General features: G+C 39.8%; 1 protein-coding gene and 1 long non-coding RNA gene across 7 annotated transcripts in view; one reads left to right on the top strand and one right to left on the bottom strand.

The window, feature by feature from the left end:
- The window catches only part of RASEF (RAS and EF-hand domain containing), a 209,476-nt gene that overhangs the window by 5,882 nt on the left and 179,691 nt on the right, over positions 1–23,903 (top strand). The gene's annotated exons all lie outside the window — the stretch shown is intronic.
- Positions 131–14,332, bottom strand: LOC140638910 (uncharacterized). 2 transcript variants are annotated; one of them, XR_012035870.1, is made up of 4 exons: positions 14,166–14,329; positions 2,594–2,710; positions 1,420–1,625; positions 131–1,175 (listed from the first exon to the last, which is right to left on the bottom strand). It is a non-coding gene; the product is annotated as an uncharacterized lncRNA (long non-coding RNA). The 2 variants fall into 2 exon arrangements; XR_012035868.1 differs by having other exon boundaries at positions 1,420–2,710; positions 14,166–14,332.

The raw sequence follows: 23,903 nt of genomic DNA on the forward strand, positions 1-23,903 counted from the left end.
CCGCCCCTCCAGGGTGCCAGAAAGTCAGGGAGGCAATAATTAACCCTGCTCTCTTCCCTTCCCAATCACGGCAGGATGGGAGTCAGGCAGAGAGACATTAAAATACTGTCTTTTATTTTTCAGTAGCACAGGTGTGGTGATGGATATGAGCTGGTATCAGACTCAAGACACAAACAGGTGTAAATCTCATATTACATGTAGGGGGCTTTGCAGAGAGATACAAAATGGAAAGTACAGCAGGTACAGCATCTTCATGTTCTTGAGAGGCCAGCAGCAAGCTACAGACAACTGGTTTCCGCCCTGTCTCCCCACAGGTTGTGTAAGACTGACATGGTGTGAGCAGGATGTGTGGCTCACCTGGGCCCACGGGAGACACAAATGACTTCCTGTGCATGACTGCTATCATTCTAGTTGTGCAGGCCTAGGGCTTACATTCCAGTCTGGGTGCTGAGTCACTGGAGTGGGAAAGACATCTTAACTGCTGTTTCTAAGGTAGTTCTGAGGGATGTGGGCAAGTTACGCACTTTATGGTACTGACGTTTTACTTCCTTCACCATTGCTAACTTATCATGTCTCTGGTCCAGCTTCCGACCCTCTCCATCCCAACCTGATCCTGGAGCCCTCTTCATCGAGGTCAAGTCCAACTCTATGTGGAATGGCACAGACAAAACACCTTGGAGTAATCCATGGCTCCTTCTCTCTTCCACGTGCCACTCCTATTGCCACCACCCTGGCCCAGGCCCCTATCATCCCTGGCCTAGGTGACTGTGAGAGCTGCCTGGCTGGCCTACCTGCTTTGCCCTTTGCCTTCCTACTGCCCAAGACTCCTATCAACAGGCAACTTTAAACATGAGAGTCAGAGTGGTCCCTAAAAAAGGAGAAAAGAGAGGAACTGTTCCTCTGTTCAAAGCCAACTGATGACCTCCCTTCACTCTGGGTCTGTTACCGCCGCCCCCCTCCCCAGACCCCTTCCCTCCTTGCTGGCTCTCTCTAGCTAGCCTGCCCTGGTAGTCCTCTGATCTTTACATATTGGCTTCTGTTTGTGACCTTTATTCCCTAGCAAGTATGTTAGCTCCATGTGAGTAGGAAGTCTGGTTTTTGTTTGTCTGTTTTTCCACTGCTGTATCACTAGTGCCTGGAACAGTGTATATATGAGGTAAATATGTATTTGTTACCTAAGGAGGAAACAAACACATGAATGACTGATTGATTGGCATGACCTAGCAGCATGGCCACGGTGGGCCTCCTCATTCTCCAAACCTAAGTGGGACCAATACTCCCAACCCCAGACCCTCTTGATGGCATCAGACAGTGGCTGATACCCCTGCTCTTCTGTCAGACACATTGGAAAGAGAGAGCCCTTAAGGGGTTGAAGAAACTTAGCTCTCTTTTTCAAAATCACCAAATAATTCATCCTACCTCTGAGTGGTAGAATGAATTGTTCCGTGTCCAGGAGAACCCATGCACCTTGGCTGTTAGTCATGTCCATGGCAGACAAATTCTTCAAACTGAAGTCCCACCACACAGAAGTATGAAGTCTCCAACATGTGACAATGCTAATTCAGTAAGACGATGCTGGTGAACAAAGTACATGCTCCAGAGCAAGGCTCCAGGGGAGGCCATGCCTGCCATAGACAGTTACAGTGTGATCTTTGAGTGCCAGGCCAATGGGCAACACCCAGAGCATGGCTCTTCCCTTCTGATACCATTCCCTGACAAAAGGAAGCAGGTTTTCTTGGAGAAATGACTCTCCAGGGTTGGGACATAGAAGGGAATATACAAGATGAGTCAGGAATATCCTGCAGCACCAGAAAGTGAAGAATTGTTCAAGAAATAAAAGGGTGGGCATCTTCAAGAATGCAGGAGTCATCCTGCCAGAGCTGACCAAAGCTGGAACAATATGAGCATGAAAATAAATAACCTAATGTTAGAACTTAAAGTATAAACTATCCATGAGTCCATGCTGATATGAATGAATGAATAAAGAAATCAGTGGGGGAGAAGAGATTAAATCGGTCTTACAGAATTCCAAATAATTTATATAATTCGGAGGGGGAGCTTAAGCTCCCCTCCCCCAATTCAAGTTTGCGCTATACTTACTGACTTAAGAGTATGAAAAGGGAGAAAAAAGTAACCTTACAGTAGAGAAACCTGGCAAGCACTACCTTGGCCAGGTGGTCAAGGTCAGCATTATCAGTGCTCAGTCATGTTGATAGCAGATGGCCTGTGGTGTACAAGAGGGCACTTCACTGGGACACCTGGGTGGCTCAGTCAATTAAGCACCTGAATCTTGGTTTCAGATCAGGTCATGATCTCATGGGTTTTGATATGGAGCGCTGACTCTGGCTCTTGCTCAGCAGGGAATCTGCTTGAACATTCTCTCCCTCTGCTCTCTCTCTCTCACTCTCTCATTTTCTCTCATAAATAAATAAATAAATAAATAAATAAATAAATAAATAAATAAATAAATCTTTAAAAAAAGTGGGGCACTGTACCTCTGTAGTCTTCTTCCCTAAAACCCAGAAACTCAAGTTAACCATGAGGAAAACATCAGAAAAACCCAAATCAATGAACATTGTACAAAATACCTGACCTGGACTCCTTAAAACTGTCAAGGTCATGAACAAGGAAGGTCTGAGAAATTATCCAAGGTGAGAGGAGCCTAAGTAGACATGATAACTGAATATAATGTCGTGTCTTGGATGGGGTCCTGGAACAGAAAAAAGACATTAGTGAAAAAACTATTAAAATCAAAATCAAGCTGCACCTGGGTAGCTCAGTCAGTTAGGCGTCTGGCTTTGGCCCAGGTCATGATCTCAGGGTCCTGAGATTGAGCCCTGCTTCAGGCTCCCTGCTCAACAAGGAGTCTGCTTCTCCCTCTGCCCCTCCCCTGCTCATTCTCTCTCTCCTGCACTCTGTATATATAAAGTAAATAAAATCTTTTAAAAATCAGAATGTGTGGAGTTTAATTAATTTTCAATTTGCCAGTTTCGGTTTCTTACTAGTGACAAATATTCCATGGTAATTTAAGATGCTAATAGGCAAAACAAAGTGAGGGGTATATAGGTACTCACTCTATTGCCTTTGTGGCTTTTCTCTACATCTAAAACTTTCTAAAAAGTAACGAAGAGTTAGCACTTCTATCTGCAGCCCACCTGAGCCCATGCAGACTAGAACCTTATAGACTCATCCACCTTCATGCTTGGGGAGGCTTGATTGGATGTGATTGAAGAGGCCAATATTAAATGCCTTTTATGTCATTAGGCTTTGGTATAATTGTCTAACCTGTTTATGCAAATGTGCTCTTAGACCCCGCTGGTTACTCTTCAGCCATCTACTGCCTAAATTATATTCTCTATCTTTATTTTTGATATGTATGATTCTGTCTCATTTATCCCATACACTATCATAAAGAATTATCTATTTCAATTTTTTCTATTTTTATTTTTTATATATTTTTATTGGAGTTTGATTTGCCAACATATAGTATAACACCCATTGCTCATTCCATCAGGTGCCCCCCTCAGTGCCCATCACCCAGTAACCCTATTCCCCTACCCACCTCCCCTTCTACTACCCCTTGTTCGTTTCCCAGTTAGGAGTCTCCTATGTTTTGTCATCCTCTCTGATTTTTCCCACTCCTTTTTTCTTCTTTCCCCTATGAAAATCCCTTTCACTATTTTTTATATTCCCCATATGAGTGAAACCATGTGATGATTGTCCTTCTCTGATTCACTTATTTCACTCAGCAGAATACCCTCCAGTTCCATCCACATTGAAGAAAATGGTGGGTATTCGTCATTTCTAATGGCTGAGTAATATTCCATTGTATACATAGACCACATCTTCTTTATCCATTCATCTTTTGATGGACACCGAGGCTCCTTCCACAGTTTGGCTATTGTGGACATGCTGCTATAAACATTGGGGTGCAGGTGTCCTGCTGTTTCACTGCATCTGTATCTTTGGGGTAAATGCCCAGTAGTGTAATTGCTGGGTTGTAGGGTAGCTCTATTTTTAACTCTTTGAGGAACCACCACACAGTTTTCCAGAGTGACCAGTTCACATTCTCACCAGCAGTGCAAAGGGTTTCTCGTCCTCCACATCCTCTCCAACATTTGTTGTTTCCTGTCTTGTTAATTTTCACCATTCTCACTGGTGTGAGGTGGTATCTCATTGTGGATATCCCTGATGGCAAGGAATGCGGAGCATTTTCTCATGTGCTTGTTGGCCATGTCTGTGTCTTCTTTGGTGAAATTTCTGTTCATGTCTTTTGCCCATTTCATGATTGGATTGTTTGTTTCTTTGCTGTTGAGTTGAATAAGTTCTTTATAGATCTTGGATACCAGTCCTTTAGCTGATATGTCATTTGCAAATATCTTCTCCCATTCTGTAGGTTGTCTCTTAGTTTTGTTGACTGTTTCTTTTGCTGTGCAGAAGCTTTTTATCTTAATGAAGTCCCAATAGTTCATTTCTGCATTTGTTTCCCTTGCCTTCATAGATGTATCTTGCAAGAAGTTGCTGTGGCCAAGTTCAAAAATGGTGTTGCCTGTGTTCCCCTCCAGGATTTGGATGGATTCTTGTCTCACATTTAGATATTTCATCCATTTTGAGTCTGGGTCTTTGGGTCTGGTGTAACAGGATGGTCTAGTTTCATTCTTCTGCACGTGGCTGTCCAATTTTGCCAGCACCATTTATTGAAGAGACTGTCCTTTTTTCAGTGGATAGTCTTTCCTTATTTGTCAAATATTAGTTGACTATAGAGTTGAGGGCCTATTTCTGGGTTCTCTATTCTGTTTCATTGATCTATGTGTTTGTTTTTGGGCCAGTACCACATTGTCTTGATGATCACAGCTTCGTAGTACAATTTGAAATCTGGCATTGTGATGCCCCGGCTCTGGTTTTCTTTTTCAATATTCCCCTAGCTATTTGGGGTCTTTTCTGATTCCACACAAATCCAACTCTCTGAAGAAAGTCTATGGTATTTTGATAGGGATTGCATTGAACGTGTAAATTGCCCTGGGTACCATTGACATTTTCACCATATTAATTCTTCCAATCCATGAGCATGGAATATTTTTCCATCTCTTTGTGTCTTCCTCAATTTCTTTCAGAAGTGTTCTGTGGTTTTTAGGGTATAGATCCTTTACCTCTTTGGTTAGGTTTATTCCTAGGTATCTTACGCTTTTGGGTGCAGTTGTAAATGGGATTGACTCCTTAATTTCTCTTTCTTCAGTCTCATTGTTAGTGTATAGAAATGCCACTGACTTCTGGGCATTGATTTTGTATCCTGCCACACTGCCGAATTGCTGTATGGGTTCTAGCAATCTTGGAATGGAGTCTTTTGGGTTTTCTATGAGCAGTATCATGTCATCTGCGAAGAGGGAGAGTTTGACTTCTTTTTCGCCAATTTGAATGCCTTTTATTTCTTTTTGTTGCCTGATTGCTGAGGCTAGGACTTCCAGTACTATGTTGAATAGCAGTGGTGAGAGTGGACATCCTGTCGTGTTCCTGATCTTAGGGGAAAGGCTCCCAGTGTTTCCCCATTGAGAATGATATTTGCTGTGGGCTTTTTGCAGATGGCTTTTAAGATGCTGAGGAATGTTTCCTCTATCCCTACACTCTGAAGAGATTTTGATCATGAATCAATGCTGTGTTTTGTCAAATGCTTTCTCTGCATCTATTGAGAGGATCATATGGTTCTTGTTTTTTCTCATGTTGATGTGATCTATCATGTTGAGTGTTTTATGAGTGTTGAACCAGCCTTGCATCCCGGGGATAAATCCCACTTGGTCATGGTAAAAAATCTGAATGTACTGTTGGATCCTATTGGCTAGTATCTTGTTGAGAATTTTTGCATCCATGTTCATCAGGGATATTGGTCTATAATTCTCCTTTTTGATGTGGTCTTTGTCTGGTTTTGGAATTAGTGATGCTGGCCTCATAAAACGAGTTTGGAAGTATTCTGTCTCTTCCTATCCTTCAGAACAGCTTTAGTGAATAGGTATTATTTTTTCTTCAAACGTTTGACGGAATTCCCCTGGGAAGCCATTTGGCCCTGGACTTTTATGTCTTGGGAGATTTTTGATGACTGCTTAAATTTCCTCCCAGGTTATTGGCCTGTTCAGGTTTTCTAGTTCTTCTTTTTCCATGTTTTTGGTAATTTGTGGTTTTCCAGAAATGCGCCCATTTCTTCTAGATTGCTTAATTTATTGGCGTATAGCTGCTCATAATACGTTTTTAAAATCATTTGTATTCCTTGGTATTGGTTGTGATCTCTCCTCTTTCATTCATAATTTTATTAATTTGAGTCTTTTCACTTTTGTTTTTAATAAGGCTGGCTAATGGTTTATCTATCTTATTAATTCTTTCAAAGAACCAACTCCTGGTTTTGTTGATCTGTTCTACAGTTCTTCTGGTCTCTATTTCATTGAGTTCTGCTCGAATCTTTATTAACTCTCTTCTGTTGCTTGGTGTAGGTTTTATTTGCTGTTCTTTCTCCAGTTCCTTTAGGTGCAAGGTTAGCTTGTGTATTTGAGTTTTTTTCCAATTTTTTGAGGGATGCTTTTATTGCGATGTATTTCCCTCTCAGGACTGCTTTTGCTATATCCCAAAGATTTTGAATGGTTGTATCTTTATTCTCATCAGTTTCCATGAATCTTTTTAATTGTTCTCTAATTTCTTGGTTGACCCTTTCATCTTTTAGCAGGATGCTCTTTAACCTCCACGTGTTTGTTTCTTCCAAATTTTTTCTTGTGATTGAGTTCTAGTTTCAAAGCGTTGTGGTCTGAAAATATGCAGGGTACAATCCCAGTCTTTTGGTATCAGTTGAGACCTGATTTGTGACCCAATATGTGGTCTATTCTGGAGAAAGTTCCATGTGCACTTGAGAAGAATGTGTATTCAGTTGCATTTGGATGTAAAGTTCTGTAAATATCTGTGAAATCCATCTGGTCCAGTGTATCATTTAAAGCTCTTGTTTCTTTGGTGATGTTGTGCTTAGAAGAGCTGAGAATGCCCTGTTGAAGTCTTCTACTGTTAGTATATTATTATCTAAGTATGTCTTTACTTTGGTTTTTAATTGATTGATATATACTTGGCAGCTCCCACATTAGAAGCATAAGTATTCATGATTGTTAGGTCTTCATGTTGGATAGACCCTTTAAGTATGACATAGTGTTCCTCTTCATCTCTTACTATATTCTTTGGGATAAACTCTAATTCATCTGACATGATGAATCTAGTGCAGATTTTTAAAGTCCCCCCTTCTCCGGGGCTGGACTTTCCTGTCCCGGAGGCTTTTGTGCTCTCCCCTCCCCCCCGCTTCAGCCCAGCTCCTCACAGTGCCCCTCCCCACTTGATTCTTTTTTATTTTTTTCTGCCTTCGTATCTTGCTAGAAGGGAAAACTCCTCTCTCTGTAGCATTCCGGCTGTTCTCTCTTTAAATCTCAGGTCAAATGTGTAGGTGTCAGGATGATTTGGAAGTTATCTAGGTAAGCTGGGGGGACCAAGTGAGTTGAGGACCCCTACTCTTCTCCATTTCAATTTTAATATAAAATTCCATATGTATGAGACCATTTAGGGGGAGGAAACTAGCATTTATCAGTACTTCCTATGTACCAAGTCCTGTGTTTGATGCTATTTCATTCATTCAAAATAATGCAGGTGTTTTGAGTTCTGCCTACCTCAAGAATGGATTTTCCTCTCTAGGGCTCATTGAAATGCTTAGAATTATTGGTATACTAATTTTTAAAAGATATTTATTTATTTATTCATGAGAGACATAGAGAAGCAGAGGCATAGGCAGAGGGAGAAGCAGGCTTCATGCAGGGAGCCTAATGGGGGACTTGATCCCAGGACCCCAGGGTCAAGACCTGAGCCAATGGCAGATGCTCAGCCACTGAGCCATCCAGGTGCCCAGAATACTAATTTCATGCATAAAGTCCATTCATCAAAATGAAGGTGAAGGAAAGATAGTCCAGTACTTGAATTTTCTCTGATCTTACATACTCATCTTTTAGCACAGGGATGCGTTTCTGTAATTATTCTCCTGCAGGTCTGGCTGTGGAGTGTGATACTGGTTAAGGCACATCTGGGCCCACAGGGCAGAGACCTGGTACTAGGGCTGTCCTCTGGGAGGTGGGAGCACCCCCTAATGGGCACACACATGGGTTTTGGCAGTTCCTCTTTATCCCACTTTGCAGTGTTGTCCACTACTTCTGCTGCATTTGGATCCCAGCAGCAAAGAATACAGGCATCCCCATGCAGCAAACACATTCCATATTATACTTGAAAGCTCAAATAGGCCTTGCATAGGGTGTATGTATTCATTTAACTGCCAGACATTATAACCCAACTTTACTAGGATCCTGGGCACATTATCCAATGCAGATTCTTATGGGTTTTCAACAGTAAAGACATTTACATAAGAAATAATAAGGAAACAGTTTGCATTTCAGCATGATGTCACTATTTTCTCTTTCTTGGTGATAAAATTGCATTCTTTATTACTTCAGTTAAGCTGGAACCATTGGTTTTACTTCCTCTGGATATAATCAGCAGTGTTTACCACTGTTGTCACTATCTAACCCATTCAATTTCATTATGTATTTATTTTATTACTTATTTATCTTAAGTAGGTTCCATGCCCAGCATGGAACCCAGTGCAGAGTTTGAACTCAGGACCCTGGGATCAAGACCTGAGCTGAAATGAAGAGTTGGATGCTCAACCAACTGAGCCACCAGGCACTGCTTAACCCATTTCTTTTTAAAACCCTTTTTGTTTTGAAAAAATTATATATTTCCAGAAAACTTGCCAAATGCAGAGACTTCCCATAGGCCATTCATCCAACTTTTCCTAACATTACTATCTCTAAATAATGTTTGAATTCAAGTCATTCCCAAAGAAAACATTTTTTGATTGGAGTGAAGGGGGTGGGAAGAGGCAGATAAAGGTTTGATACTTTGGAGTCAGTAATTACTCAAAGAGGAAGAAAGATCAAAGTTAAGTCTTTTTAGCGCTATGGGTTTCCAAATGGAAGCTCCAATGGATAGTGTGAAAGGATCTGATGTAATCACCCACCACATGGTTCTTTTCCATAGATTCCAAGTGTTTAAAAAATGATGGCTGAAACTTGTTCAGATCAAATGAGTGAATCCAGCTGGTGGCCTTGCTGTTTTCATCACCTGATAGTCTTTTAGTCTTAGCCTGTCAAGAAGTAATAAAGGGGTAGTTGTGAAGTGGAAGGGGCTGTTTCTGCAGGGGATTATTTTTGGTGCCTGCCAGTTCATCACTCTGTAATAGGAAAATATAATCAAACTAAGATGCCCTCTGTCTGGGGAAAGGCCTTCATCTTTTCTGGAGCCTTTGTTAGCAGACTGGTTTTTCTGGTGATTGAAAGTTCAAAACCTACACATTCATCACAACTTCTCAGGCTGGGCTTTCCTTTCTGTGAGTTGAGAGTGATTACTTACAGCCTTTTTGGGGTTGTAGGGGTTTCTGCTCATTGACTAGAGGGATATGTCACTGTTTGGTTCCCTCTGATGGGTCTCATATGCTAAATTTCTTTCTTCTTTAGGATCTGTTGAAAAATTCTTTTGTCAGACTGTGCTTCGAGATGTAGAGATGGAAAATGAGGTAGCCAGTCCATGCACAGCATGAATGATCAACACGCTAGTCTCATTGTTGCTTAATTTTGAAAAACTCCAAATGGGAAAAACCCTACTTTAGTAGGACAGTTGTTTGGTGATTAGATGGGCGTGGAACATAGCAGATAGGAAAGGCTGATGAATCTCTGAATTACATTTTTTTCTGAAGCCAGGTGAGGATTTCAGGCTTTTCTCAACAATCATTGCTATAGCAAGGTTGTGGCAATTGGAGTGAAAATACCTTTAAATCGAGTAGTTGGTAATTATGTATATTAACAAATGATTTAATGCAGGTGGGAACCTTGGCCAAGAGCCATGCCTTTTCCAGATGTTGCTGTTCTCTCTTTCTTTAAAAAGATTTTATTTATTTATTCATGAGAGACACACACAGAGAGAGAGAGAGGCAGAGACACAGGCAGAGGGAGAAACAGGCTCCGTGCAGGGAGCCTGACGTGGGACTTGATCCTGGGTCTTCAGGATCAGGCCCTGGGCCGAAGGTGACACTAAACCACTGAGCCACCTGGGCTGCCCTGTTGCTGTTCTCTTATTTAGGCATCTTCTCCCCCACCCATATGTTACTGTCATTAAGAATAAGATAAAAAGTGAAGCATTCACAGAATAAAAATACTGAGGGCTGTGAAATCCATGATCATAAGCAAAACGAAAAGCTGAGACTATAAACCTGAATCCTCAAAGACCTGAGATACCATGTAAATGAAAGTTCATCAACAAACAGGTGTTTTTCTTTCATGTTTGTGTGTGTAGATAGATGCCCATTGGCCCAATAGAATTAGTGGGTAACTTACAGTTCATTTTTATGATTTACAGGTTTATTTTTAAATATAGTTTAGTTATTTAATAATACAGTGTACTTTTTACAGTTTTAAGGTTTTCAAAAATATTTATTTGAGGGAGTGACTGAGAGAGCACATGAGTAGGGGTGAGGGGGAGAAGGAGAAGCAGACTCCCCACTGAGCAAAGAGTTCACCCTGGGGGTTCTCTGTTGGGCTCCATCCCAGGACCCCAGGATCATGACCTGAGCTGAAGGCAGATACTTAACTGGCTGAGCCACCCACGCACCCTTTTCACAATGTTTTAAAGAGTCTATTTTCCATGGGGCTTATTATATTGTGCATATAACTCAGATGCAAATACTGCATGTGACAGTGACAACGAATTGTATATAGAGGACTAACGGTCCTTCTGGCTTCTTCAATCCTAGAAATCTGTGTTGATGATTGGAATATTGTGGGAAAAGTGCTCCAGAATTGGAGGAGGCCAAAGATGTTATACTGAAAAAGAAATAAAATTAGAGAAAGGAGGAAATAAATCCAGAAAGACAGGGGGATAGAATTGTACTGGGTGAAGAGGAGCTTAGAGAGAGCAGGAAGTACAGTCCTGAGGGCCAGTGTGAGGAAGTTTGAAAGAAGCAGGAATTTAATCAAGGAATAAATGAATAAACAAGGAAGTGGGAGTTTAAGACACTTTATTGGAATTGAGTCTTTTCTGATATTTTTAGAAAGACTCTGGTAAATATTTGAATTGCTTCCTAAATGATTTTTGATGGTTACATTGATGCTTATTTGAATGAGGCACACAGGGACATGCTCCAGGAGAGACATCTGCCATTTTTGCTAGATTAACATCTAGAATTCTAGATTCTAGGTGAGCATCATCTCAGATTTACACCAGATTTGAGACAACAGTGCAAATTTACCATGTCTGCTATACCTATGGAATGCATGAATAAGATTGTAGAATGAGTAATAAGACATGAAATAGCTCTGCCATCTTAGGGTAGCTGTTTGGAGGTGGGGGCTTGGATGTCCACCATGACGAGGGTGCTGGCCTGAGGGACAGGGAGAATGTGGTGGCTTCCCTGTCTTATCCTGGCTTCATTCATCATTAGACGGTGCTTGATGATACCTTGAGAACGGATCCCAGCAGTCTCGCTCTGTGGTTTTATTTTATTTTATTTTATTTTATTTTATTTTATTATTTTATATTTTTCACTCTGTGGTTTTAAAGGCAGGAGTGAGCTTCTAACAAGGCATGAGGGGAACGGTGAAGAAAGAATTTCTTAACTTGGGCCACTTGGCTTTTTTGGAAAACTTACTCCTTTGTGCTTGCCATATACTTTCCTGTTAGGCATCAGGACAGTCTTAGGATTCCCAAAACCATGGAATCATAAACTCGGGCCACCTGTTTTTGTAAATAAAATTATTTTGGAACACGACCATACCCATTTACTTACACATTGCCTATGACTGCTCCCTTGCTGAGATGGCAGGGTTGAGTAGATGCTACAAAAAGCTTATGACCCACGAAGCCTAATCTTTACTATTTAGTTTCTTTAAAACTCTTAAAGGGAAAGCTTACTGCCTCCTGTTCAAAACATTAGATTCCACCCCATTCCTCTTTTTTTTTTTAATATTTTAAAAAAGATTTTTAAAATTTATTTATTCAGAGAGAGAGAGAGAGAGAGAGAGAGACAGAGACAGAGAGAGAGAGAGAGAGAGAGAGAGAGGCAGAGACACAGGCAGAGGGAGAAGCAGGCTCCATGTCCGGAGCCCCTCACGGGACTCGATCCAGGGTCTCCAGGATCACGCCCTGGGCTGCAGGCGGCGCTGAACCGCTGCGCCACGGGGGCTGCTCCCCATTCCTCTTTAATAATAATTTCTGGGTGGGGAGAAAATAACGGATCCTTTGCTCTTGGGTCTGAGATTTATTAGAGGTTATGCAGTACTTTTTATGTTTAAGCTTTCTTGAAAAACTATTTTTATTCATCCATTTATTCATTTGTTTGTTTATAATTAGCTTTTTACAACCAATTTAAAAAATAAACGTGAGGGACGCCTGGGTGGCTCAACGGTTTAGCGCCTGCCTTCAGCCCAGGGGGCGATCCTGGAGTCCTGGGATTGAGTTCCGCACGGGGCTCCCTGCATGGAGCCTGCTTCTCCCTCTGCCTGTGTCTCTGCCTCTCTCTCTCTGTCTCCCATGAATAAATAAATAAAATCTTAAAAAAAATAAAGACGAAAACGAAACAAAGTAAAATTGTGTTGTTTGCCTACTCTTCCAGGTGATTCTCTGAATTATGTAGCCATAGGAAAATCTTAGAAATCAATCATGAACCCTGACAGGGCTTTTTCACTTTTCACATTTAATATATATTTGTCATTGCAATCTCATGTGTGAATACCAAGTCTCCAAATTTAAATTTCCCTCCAGTAGAGCAAATAATAAAGGCAAACCTCTTATTATTTGTGGCTAATGTTAGAGGTCATTTGGAGATTAGGATTTTAAGTGTCGTGCGTTTCAACCCTGAAATGCAGAATAGCTTCTCTGTGGGGTGAGTGAAGGATTCTTTTTGGAGACCTTTACTCTGCAAAAGGTTGTGAAGGCAGCCCCTCTAATTACCACTGTTACTTTGCATTCACTAAGGTGAGAAGGGAATAATTCTATACCCCCTGTGCTTTTGGGTGCACGTGGTTGCACCCTGGCTCACAGCAGGCTGGGATCTCCACATTACTGCCTCCTGTTTAAAACATTAGATTCCACCCCATTCCTCTTTTTTTTAATATTTAAAAAATATTTTTAAAATTTATTTATTCATAGAGACAGAGAGAGAGAGAGAGAGAGAGAGGCAGAGACACAGGCAGAGGGAGAAGCAGGCTCCATGTCGGGAGCCCCTGGGATCTCCAGAATTAGAGTTTATCAGAGTTTATCAGAAGCTCTATTGAGGGAAGAAGGTATTTACAGAGGAGTAGCTGAGGCTGCCAGTGCATCTCTTCTTCTAAATACCCAGCAATCTGTCCCTGGTTTGAATTCAGACCTCCAAGGGGTGCTAGTCTCTCAGCTTTGCAATGTCACCCCAGTGGAATGTCACCTGGCTTGTGGCCACCAGCAGCTTCTGTAGAGAAACAGCCCTGGGAGGCACACAGTGTTTCCTGGAAGCTTGTTGAGAATATCATACTCTACATTACACGGCCACCTCCTTGGGGCAGCCCTGGGGAGGTCTCACTTCTGAAAATACTTCTTCTCCTAAGTGCCTCTCTTCTTTCATCTCATGGCATGGAGTTGTGTACTTGTGTTGCTTTAGAAAACTTAGAGCCACGTGGGTAGCCCACTGGTAACACATATAAAGGACAGGGGGCAGGGGAGGTGTTTACCTTGTTGAACAAGAATATGGCTGGCTCTGGTAAGTTTTCTATCCTTGTTTTCTCTTCACATTATTTTTTGTTCCTATTTAAATTATCTTTGTAATTTAAAATACAATTGTATTATATAAAATATAATTATACATCTTATGTATTATCTAATAATCTATATTAAATATTGTATATATCTTATTTAATTGTATAAAAGAGAATGATAAAATAGAATTTTATAATTTTAAATGGCATTTTAAATTATACACTGTATTGTCTATAAGCTTTTATAAGCTGGCTGAACCTATTTTGGGATTTAAACTTTGCAGAAAGCAGTGGTTCTCAAACTTGAGTATGCCTCAGAATCACCTGAAAGTCTTGTTAAAAAATCCAGATTACGGTCCTCTCCACACAGGCTGTGATTCGGTGGGTCTGGACAGGGTTGAGTCTGTGCATTTTTAACACATTCCCAGGTGTTGATGCTGCTGGTTCAGGAACAACATTTTGAGTACCACCGTCATGAAGAAAACAAACAATAAAAACAATTGATGTTGATTATTTATTATATTAGCAACCTGCCAATCAAGCAATGAGGTTTTGGGGTTTTTTGATGTTTTTGTTTTTTTAGTTCTTTTTATGCAGTTGGCACCATACTAGGCATTGTGGGATGCTGGTCCTTATCCTGAGGGGTTTTTCTGATTGGTTGAAGAGATCTGGAATACATATAAATTGGAGAAAAGGGAAAAGTCTAGCCAAGTATAGATCAGGGGTAGGACAAGTGAATACAGATTTGAGTGTTTTGGAAGGAACATGGGGTGAAATAGAGCTTCAGCTGGTCTTTGAAGTGAGAATAGGCTTTGAGTGGTGGAATAAAGGATGGGGAGGAGGGAGTTTTGTCATGAGAGGACCCACCAGCATGGACAAAGGGCCAGCATTGGAAATGCCTTTGTAAAATCACATCTGGCTGCATCACACAGAACGTAGAACTTCCAGCTCTGAAGAGCAGTGTGCCTTGGTGGAAAAGGACATTCCCCACCAGCTGGCGCCACCCTCCTGGCTCATCTTTCCCTACTTTCCCTTTGATGAACTCCTTCACTGTTCCCAGAGGACTTTCTATATTTTCCAAGACCATTCCTGATCCTTTGCCCCTGATCCCTCCTTCACCCAGCATCTACTTTTCTCCTTTCTCTACCAGTCTCACATAGCACAGCTCATGGCACCCAGGACTCAATTAAAATGGCCCCAATTCCTCCCCAAACTCAATTTTAGTGATTAATGAATAGGTTGAATTGATGAGGAGATCATTCCTTCCCTCACTTATTTGTGTTCAAGTTATACTCATCATCTTCAATTCTGGTTTCCCTGTGATGACTATGTTCTCAAGTATGGTCCTCCTTACCTGGGGACTTGGAAATACAAGTACTCCAACCCCACCACAGACCTGAATGGGAAATCTCTAGGGGTGGGTCTAGTAATCTGAGTTGTCACTAGCCCCCCAGGTGTTTCTGAGAAATACTGCTCCATGAGGAAAACTAATTATTGGCCAGTGGCCCCAAAGCCCTCCCAGAGGGCTGTTTCTTCCCAGATGAAATCCCATTCTCTAATTGCTAACAGTCCATTTTAAGCATTGAGATTTTGCATTTCTTTTAAGATGAACAGTTTTAATTTCCTCAGCAGTTTGCTTAAGAAACAAAATGAGAATGTTTTCTCCATAAGTTTAACATTTCACTGACTTTATTATGTAGTACAAATGCCCTGACTGCTTTTTTAAATTATTATAATTCAACCATAGATAATGAATGCTTTGGAGTGCTGTAACAAATTGGATAATAACAATGATTTAATAGAAGTCAAGCTATCTAACAGTAGGAAGAAAAACCCTGCTGATTAAATTCATTTTTTAAAAAAATTGTGTTCATTTAAAGTAAACTACATTCATACCTAAAATCTTCTAATGCTTTCCTTAATTTGTGTCTAGAATATATTCTTTCTCATTGGAAGAATTGAAAAATAATGAGGAATGCTATCTAGAAACACTACTAGATAAGGTTCTGCTAAATGTTCAAGGATTTACAATATATTGCTTATTGTCCAGCGAAATTGTAACTGCTTGGCCATGTACAGAGAGTATGTAAATATGCTTTCTCTACACAATCATAAATTTGTGTATAGTCTAAGTATGTCTAAGTGATCTAAGTGATGTTCCTCTTACTAGTTTTTTTTCTCTTTTAATGTTATTGAAGTACAATTCGTAAAACAAAACTGCACCCATTTAAAGTATACAATTTGATAAGTTTTGAAAGTTACACTTAGGAAATTAACACCACAGTCAAGATATAGAACATTTCCATTACCTTTCAGATTTTCCTTGTGTCCCCTTGCAGTCTATCTCACCTTTGGGCCCTGGCCTCAGGCAACTTTTCGTTACAGTGGATTAACTAGCATTCTATATAAATAGAATCATACAGTATGTATTCTTTTGTGTCTGGCTTCTTGAACTCAGCACAAGGATTTTGATTTATCCATGTTGTTGCATGTATCAGTAATCCATTCCTTTTCATTACTGTATAGTGTTTCATAGTATGAATGTACCACATTTTGTTTATTTACTTGGACATTTTGAGCTTTTGGCAGTTACAAATAATTCTACAGTGAACATTCATGTACAAGCCTTTGTGTGGACATGTGATTTTATTTATCTTGGGTAGATGCCTAGGTGAAGAATGGCTGGGTCATATGCTACATGTAAAAACTTTAACATTTCTTTTTATTTTTTTTTAATTTATTTTTTATTGGTGTTCAATTTACTAACATTCAGAATAACCCCCAGTGCCCGTCACCCATTCACTCCCACCCCCCGCCCTCCTCCCCTTCCACCACCCCTAGTTCGTTTCCCAGAGTTAGCAGTCTTTACGTTCTGTCTCCCTTTCTGATATTTCCCACACATTTCTTCTCCCTTCCCTTATATTCCCTTTCACTATTATTTATATTCCCCAAATGAATGAGAACATATAATGTTTGTCCTCCGACTGACTTACTTCACTCAGCATAATACCCTCCAGTTCCATCCACGTTGACGCAAATGGTGGGTATTTGTCATTTCTAATAGCTAAGTAATATTCCATTGTATACATAAACCTTCTGCCTGGCTCTAGCAAACGCCAGACCTTCAGAATGGGATTTGTTTCTGGCACAACATTTCTTTTTAGATGTCAATTTCCAAAATAGTTACACAATTTTAGGTTCCTACCATAAGTGTATAAGACGTAGAGCTGTTCTACACTCTCACCAACAATTGGTATCGTCAGTCTTATTTTTGGTCACTTTGATGTGTGTACAGTGATATCTCATTGTGTGTTGAATTTGCATTTCCCTTATGACTAGTGATACTGGTAGTCCTTTTTTATGTACTTATTGACCATTTGTATGTTTTCTTTCATAAAGTGTCTATTCAATTAGCTTGCCTTTTCTTTTAAAGTTGTTTTTCTTATCAACTTGTAAAAAGTCTTTACATATTTGAGATATATGTTCTTTATTATATATATATATATTTATATATATATATATAAATATATATATATATATATATATATATATATATATATTTGCAAGTACTTTCTCCCAATCTGTGGCTTGTTTTTTCATTTTATTAATGCTGTCTTTCAAGTAGCAAACTGTTCATTTTGATAAAGTCTACTTTAACAGTATTTTTCTGTAGCATGTGCTTTTTATATCCTATCTAAGAAATTATTCCCTACCACTATGTCACAAAAATCTTCTGTTTCTTTATTGAATTTTTATAGTTTTAGATTTAGGTTTATCATTTTGAATTAATATTTGAGTGATGTTTATTTCTTTTCCCATGTGGATATCCAATTCTTCTAGTACAACGTGTTGAAAAGATTGTCCTTGCCCTACTGAATAGCCATGATATCGTTATAAAACTTCACCTGACTATATAAATGTAGGTCTCTACTCCATCCTATTGATCTATGTTTATCCTTATACTAATACTATACTGTCTTCCAATCCATAAACATGGTTTGCATTTCCATTTATTTCATTTACAAAAATAATATTTATTAACTATGTGTTAGGTATTAAACTGTAGAGGTTTGTGCATCTTTTGTTAAGTTTATTCCTAAGTATTTTCTGCTATTTGATGCTACTGTAAATGGACTTATTTTTGTAAATTTTTATTTTCTTTGTTTGCCCTTAGTACAAAATATACAATTATTTTTGTATATCAACATTGTGGGGCTCCTGGGTGGCTCAGTGAGTAAGCGTCTGCCTTGGGCTCAGGTCATGATCTCAGGGTCCTGGAATTGAGCCTGGTGGTCAACCTCCTGGTGAACTCCAGAGTCTGTTCCTCCTTCTCACCCTCCTCTTCCCCACTCATGCTCTCTCCTTCTTATATAAATAAAATCTTTATAAAAATTATATATATATATATAATATATATCAACATTGTATCCCCTTAACTTGCCAAGTTCACTTCTTATATTTAATATTTGTTTCTAGATTTAAGAGGATATAAATAACAATGTTACCTGAATATAGAGACAGTTTTACATCTTCCTTTCCAACATTTTTGCCTTTTGTCTTCTGGTCTTCATGCAGTGGCTAGGACCTTCAGGATGATGTTGAACAGAAATGGTAGAGCTGTCATTCCTGCCTTTTTCTCAGTCATAGGGGAAATAGTTTAAAATTTCATCATTGAGATTGATGTTGATTGTTGGTTTTAAATACTTGACATTCATCAGATTGTGGACATTTTCTACTTCTAGTTTGCTTAGAGTATTTGTCATGAATTGATATTGCATTTGATCTCATGTTTCTTATTCATTTAGTAAAGTGATACAATTTTTCTCCTTTATTCTGTTAACATGATGAATTGCATTGATTGATTTTGGAATATTAAACCAATCCTTCATTTGAATATTAAACTCATGCACATCATGGTGTGTTATCCTGTTTGTTAAGTTCTTAAATTTTTTCTTCTTGTCTTTCAGTTTTAGAACTTCTGTTTCTTTTTTTTTTTAATTTTTTTTAAAATTTTTATTTATTTATGATAGTCACAGAGAGAGAGAGAGAGGCGCAGAGACACAGGCAGAGGGAGAAGCAGGCTCCATGCACTGGGAGCCCGACGTGGGATTCGATCCTGGGTCTCCAGGATCACGCCCTGGGCCAAAGGCAGGCGCCAAACCGCTGCGCCACCCAGGGATCCCAGAACTTCTGTTTCTTTATTAAACTTGCTACTCTTTAAAGTTTGCAAATTCATTCCAAGATTTTATTTTCTGGAATATAGTTACCACATTTGTTTTAAAGCCGATGTCTGGGGATGCCTGAGTGGCTCAGTCAGTGAAGGGTCTGCCTTTAGCTCAGGTCATGATCTGGGTCCAGGGTTTGAGCCCCATGTCGGGCTCCCTGCTTAGCCAGGACCCTGTTTATCCCTCCTCTCCCTGCTCATGCTCTCTCTTGATATCTTTGTCTCTCTCTTTCTTAAATAAGTAAAAGTTTTAAAATAAAGCCTATGTCTTATAATTTACAGCCCTCTGAGTGCCCTTCTATTGTATCTTATTTGTGCTAGTTTTTTTTTAAGATTTTATTTATTTATTCATGAGAGACAGAGAGATAGAGAGAGGCAGAGACATAGGCAGAGGGAGAAGCAGGCTCCATGCAGGAAGCCTGATGTGGGACTTGATCCCGGGACTCCAGGATCATGCCCTGGGCCGAAGGCAGGCGCCAAACTGCTGAGCCACCCTGGATCCCCTGTGCTAGGTTTTGTTCATGGTAGTGTATGTCCTAATGAGCCTTGTTTTCTTTTATTATATGGAACATTGTTTTTGAAAAATTATTTGTGGGAGAATTTGAGCCCTAAGATGGTTTTATGTTCCTCCAGCAGGTGCTTTTATTTGATTCTGTTTGGTCCCTGGGGCACTACTAACATGGCATCAACTTTATCCAGTTTTAGGGATTGAGTTTTTCTTGACGTCCTAGAAGAGTCCAGGTCCCAAGACTAGTTTACTTTTTGTTCACTCTTTTCCTAGGGTTTGGACCAAACCCATGACTCATTGCCTTGGGTCATTGTCCTAGTAGGGTCGGGATTTTTCTCTTGATTCCCTCTGTCCTCAAGAGCCTATGAAAAACCACTGTCTGGCCCCTCTCTGCTGCCTTTGCTAGAGAGGAACATGCCCTAGGGAAGAGGTGGTTTCAAAAACTAGACTCCCCACACTGGGTTACAGCTTTTCCAGGCTTTCAGCTAGGTAGTTCCTTACCCTTTAGTTAGCTTTTTCATACTTTCAAGATGGCTTAAAAAAACCTTTTACTTAGATTTTTCAGTTGTCTTCAGTAGGAGACCTGGTTTGAATGACCCAAAGTGACACCTAATGTTACCTCCTTCATCCCTTAAAGAATTTTTTTTTTAAGATTTTATTTATTTACTCATGAGAGGCACAGAGAGAGAGGCAGGGACATAGGCAGAGGGAGAAGCAGGCTCCCCATGGAGAGCCAGATGCGGACTTGATCCCAGGACCCCAGGATCATGACCTGAGCCAAAGGCAGACACTCAACCACTGAGCTACCCAGGTGCCCCTCCTTGGTCCCTTGAAAAGTGACCCCCATTTGGGATGCCTGGGTGGCTCAGTGTTTGAGCATCTGCCTTTGGCTCAGGTCATGATCGTGGGGTTCTGGGATCGAGTTCCACATTGGGCTCCCTGTGAGGAAACTGCTTCTGTCTCTGCCTCTCTCTGTGTGTCTCTCATGAAGAAATAAATAAAATCTTTTTTTAAAAAATGACCCCCCAGTTGATATTCACAGTGTGGATTCCACATCTGTTCCCCAGATTACGTACTCTGACCTGCTATGATTTCCCAAAGGTATTTCTCTGGTTTGCTCACATAGTTACTTCAGCCTGCCCCTTATCTATGGGCATTTTTTAAAGTTCAGAGTTGAGTCAGATACCAGTCCATCCCACACTGTGTACTTCAGGATGTGCACACTAAGTTCCTTGCGAAGTCTTAAATTATCTGTCTCTAGGCTTCAGAGAAGGACCAAGTGCTACCCCATTCATGGCTGTTACCCATAGTACATCAACAGCAGTTTCTAAATAAATTCTCTCAACTCCAACTTCTAGCCTCTCCAACTTAAACCCTTTGATCCTGTCGAAGTAGATGAGTGGCTAAGGGCTACAAAATTGGTTTTCACAAACCTCCTTTGTAAACATTTAGAATCCAGATAATTGCCACATATTGCATTGGATGCTGAAGTAGAAATATGTCAGTGTCCTAATATGTGTTTTACAAAATATTTTACCAGTTTGTCATCTGCCTTTTGATTTTCTGTAGTCTTGTTTTGATGTGCCAGCATTAAATTTTAATATAATGAAATCTCTTTATGGTCTCTAATTTTGTTGGTTTTGGTTTTGTTTTGCAAAAAACAAAAAACAAACAAACAAAAAACCTCCCCTGCATTTAGATTTCAGAGGTTGTTTAAATTTTCTTCTTCTGCTTTATGATTTCCTCTTCTATATTTAATATTTTGTCCATCTGGAATTTGGCAAGTTTGGGAATCTAACCTTTTTCCCTCCCAAATGGTAAGTCACCCAAATACTTATATGTATTTATTTTTTTTCTAGATTTTTATATTCTGTTCCATTGGTCTGACCATTTTGTAAATTATAATGTAATTAATTAATTGAAATAAAAATATGAGTGTATTTGCCTAAGTGCTTACACCAATCCTGATGATGTAATTCTTTGTTAGATAATTGCTTTTGAATTAAATAGCCTTATTAAAGATGATTCAAAGGAATTTCACTTGAATTGGAATTTTAAAAACTGAATCACAGATTCACTTTGATTTATAATATAAATCTTTGTCCAGTGACAGTCATGGTATATGTGTAGGAAATGCCCATTTTTCATAATCTAGTCAAAGCGAGCTTTAAAGCTATAAATGTAATACATTTAAGGAGGTGCCAGTGTCTGTTGATCGGTCTGATTTTTACCTGCTACTAGTCAGAGATTTTGGCTTCTACAACATTTCCAGAATAAAATTTGAAGCTAATATTAACTGGCGGTGTTAACAAGACTGAATGGCTAGAAGCAGAAGACTCTTGTGTCTCAGACAGCCATGCATTGGTGTTTTAGACATCAGGCATGTTGTTTATAGTGAGCAGGACTCCTGGGCTGGGATCCTGCAAATAAAGCTGAATGTTTTGAGCAGTTGCATGGTTACAAGTCAGCCAAGGGCAAGGTATGGGCATCTTTGAGCCACACCAGACTCCTTCATCTGAAATAGAACCCAACTAGCAGTGAATACGAGTGGACACTGACTCTGGGAGATGATCTGAACTGGTTATATATTTTTTTAAATTTTTATTTATTTATGATAGTCACAGAGAGAGAGGCAGAGACACAGGCAGAGGGAGAAGCAGGCTCCATGCACCGGGAGCCCGATGTGGGGCCCGATGTGGGATTCGATCCCGGGTCTCCAGGATCGCGCCCTGGGCCAAAGGCAGGTGCCAAACCGCTGCGCCACCCAGGGATCCCCTGGTTATATTTTTTTGTTTCCAGGAGTGAGGTATAGAGAAAAACGTTTGCATATTACCATATAATTTTCAATTTTGTTTACCACATTATGTAAGAAAGTAGTTTTATAAGTACTTAAAAACATTTTTCATATGTTATTATTTACCTACATACTCCCTACTTTTTCCTAAGAGATTCTTGAGGTGTTTAGAAAAAATGTATATAAATTAAAAAATATAAGTTTCATTTTATAAAACAATAATATCAAGGCAAAAGGAAAATAAAAATCAGATCAATAAATAAAGGCAGGGGGACACATAGAATTGTGTGCTCTTTTTATCCTTTCGTAATTGTAAAGTCACTGCACAATTGACTCTGAATTTTCCTGGGCCTGGAAAGAGGTGAGCATGATGAATCACAAACTTCTCATTGCTCAGAAAAGAAAAATAAGCCAGTTGCTCAGAGAAAAGGCGTTTCACAAGAGTAAATTCTTTGTAGAAGAGACATTTCTGTGGTGGTTTTTGTTTTTTAGGGCAGTGATGTTATGTGTTACTTTTCTTGATGCCTTTTAGGTTCTGTGTTTTGCACATAAATTATATCTTGTGTGTAACAAACCCAGCCATCAGCCAGTTTCACAGACATTGTTTCTAATCCATACATGTTAATTAGTTATTTATTAAGTGCTTTTTATGTGCCTAGTATTGCTTGGTGCTAAGAGATATAAAGATAACATCACTTATCATATATGAGGAAAAGCTAGTTGGGCAAACAGGTGTTGAAAGAAAAAGATTTTAGGGGCACCTGGGTGGCTCAGCAGTTGAGCTTTTGCCTTCAGCTCAGGGTGTGATCCTGGGATCGAGTCCCACATCCGGCTCCCCACAGGGCGCCTGCTTCTCCTCTATGTCTCTGCCTCTCTCTCTTTGTGTCTATCATGAATAAGTAAATAAAATCTTTTAAAAAAGAAAGAGATTTTAAGTTACAATTTCACTAGTACAACAGCAGTAATTGCATAGAGAAAGGAGTGGTGGATTTAGCTTGAAATTCTAAGAAGCAGGTTAGCTGAGCCAGCCATAGCAACATCTATGAGTTTAGCAGCCAAAGAGGATGGAGAGAGGCTTTCCAGGCAGAGGTACCAGGATGAGCAAAAAGCATACAGGTGTGATTAACACACTGGGAGTCCCAGTTGTCAATGACAAGAACATCATCTCCACATATATCCAGCTGGGTGGACATAAGTTAGTTTGAGTAAAAAGAACTAAGACAAAGATGCCTGGGTGTTTGAATTCCCTGATCTTGGAATTCTGCCTAAGTGCTTAGGCCCAGGTGCTTGGGAGTGAAGCAGGGTTTGTGTTGGTTAACATCAACCCAGCCACCGAAGTCCCAGTGTCCATGGTCTCATTCTATAGGGTCCTGGCAAGATGGGGAAACAGCAAGTTTGCCAAGTACATCCTTCTACTTTCTTCTACCTCTTTTGCCTTCTCAAAATATCTCTGGGAAAATATCTCTTGTGTTGTGTTGATGCATTACTTCTAGGAGTATTCAATTTAAAGGCTTCTAGAATTATGCCATGTAAGAC

Source organism: Canis lupus, chromosome 1 (genome assembly GCF_048164855.1).
Source record: "Canis lupus baileyi chromosome 1, mCanLup2.hap1, whole genome shotgun sequence".
In the NCBI taxonomy this organism is placed as follows: Eukaryota; Metazoa; Chordata; class Mammalia; order Carnivora; family Canidae; genus Canis; species Canis lupus.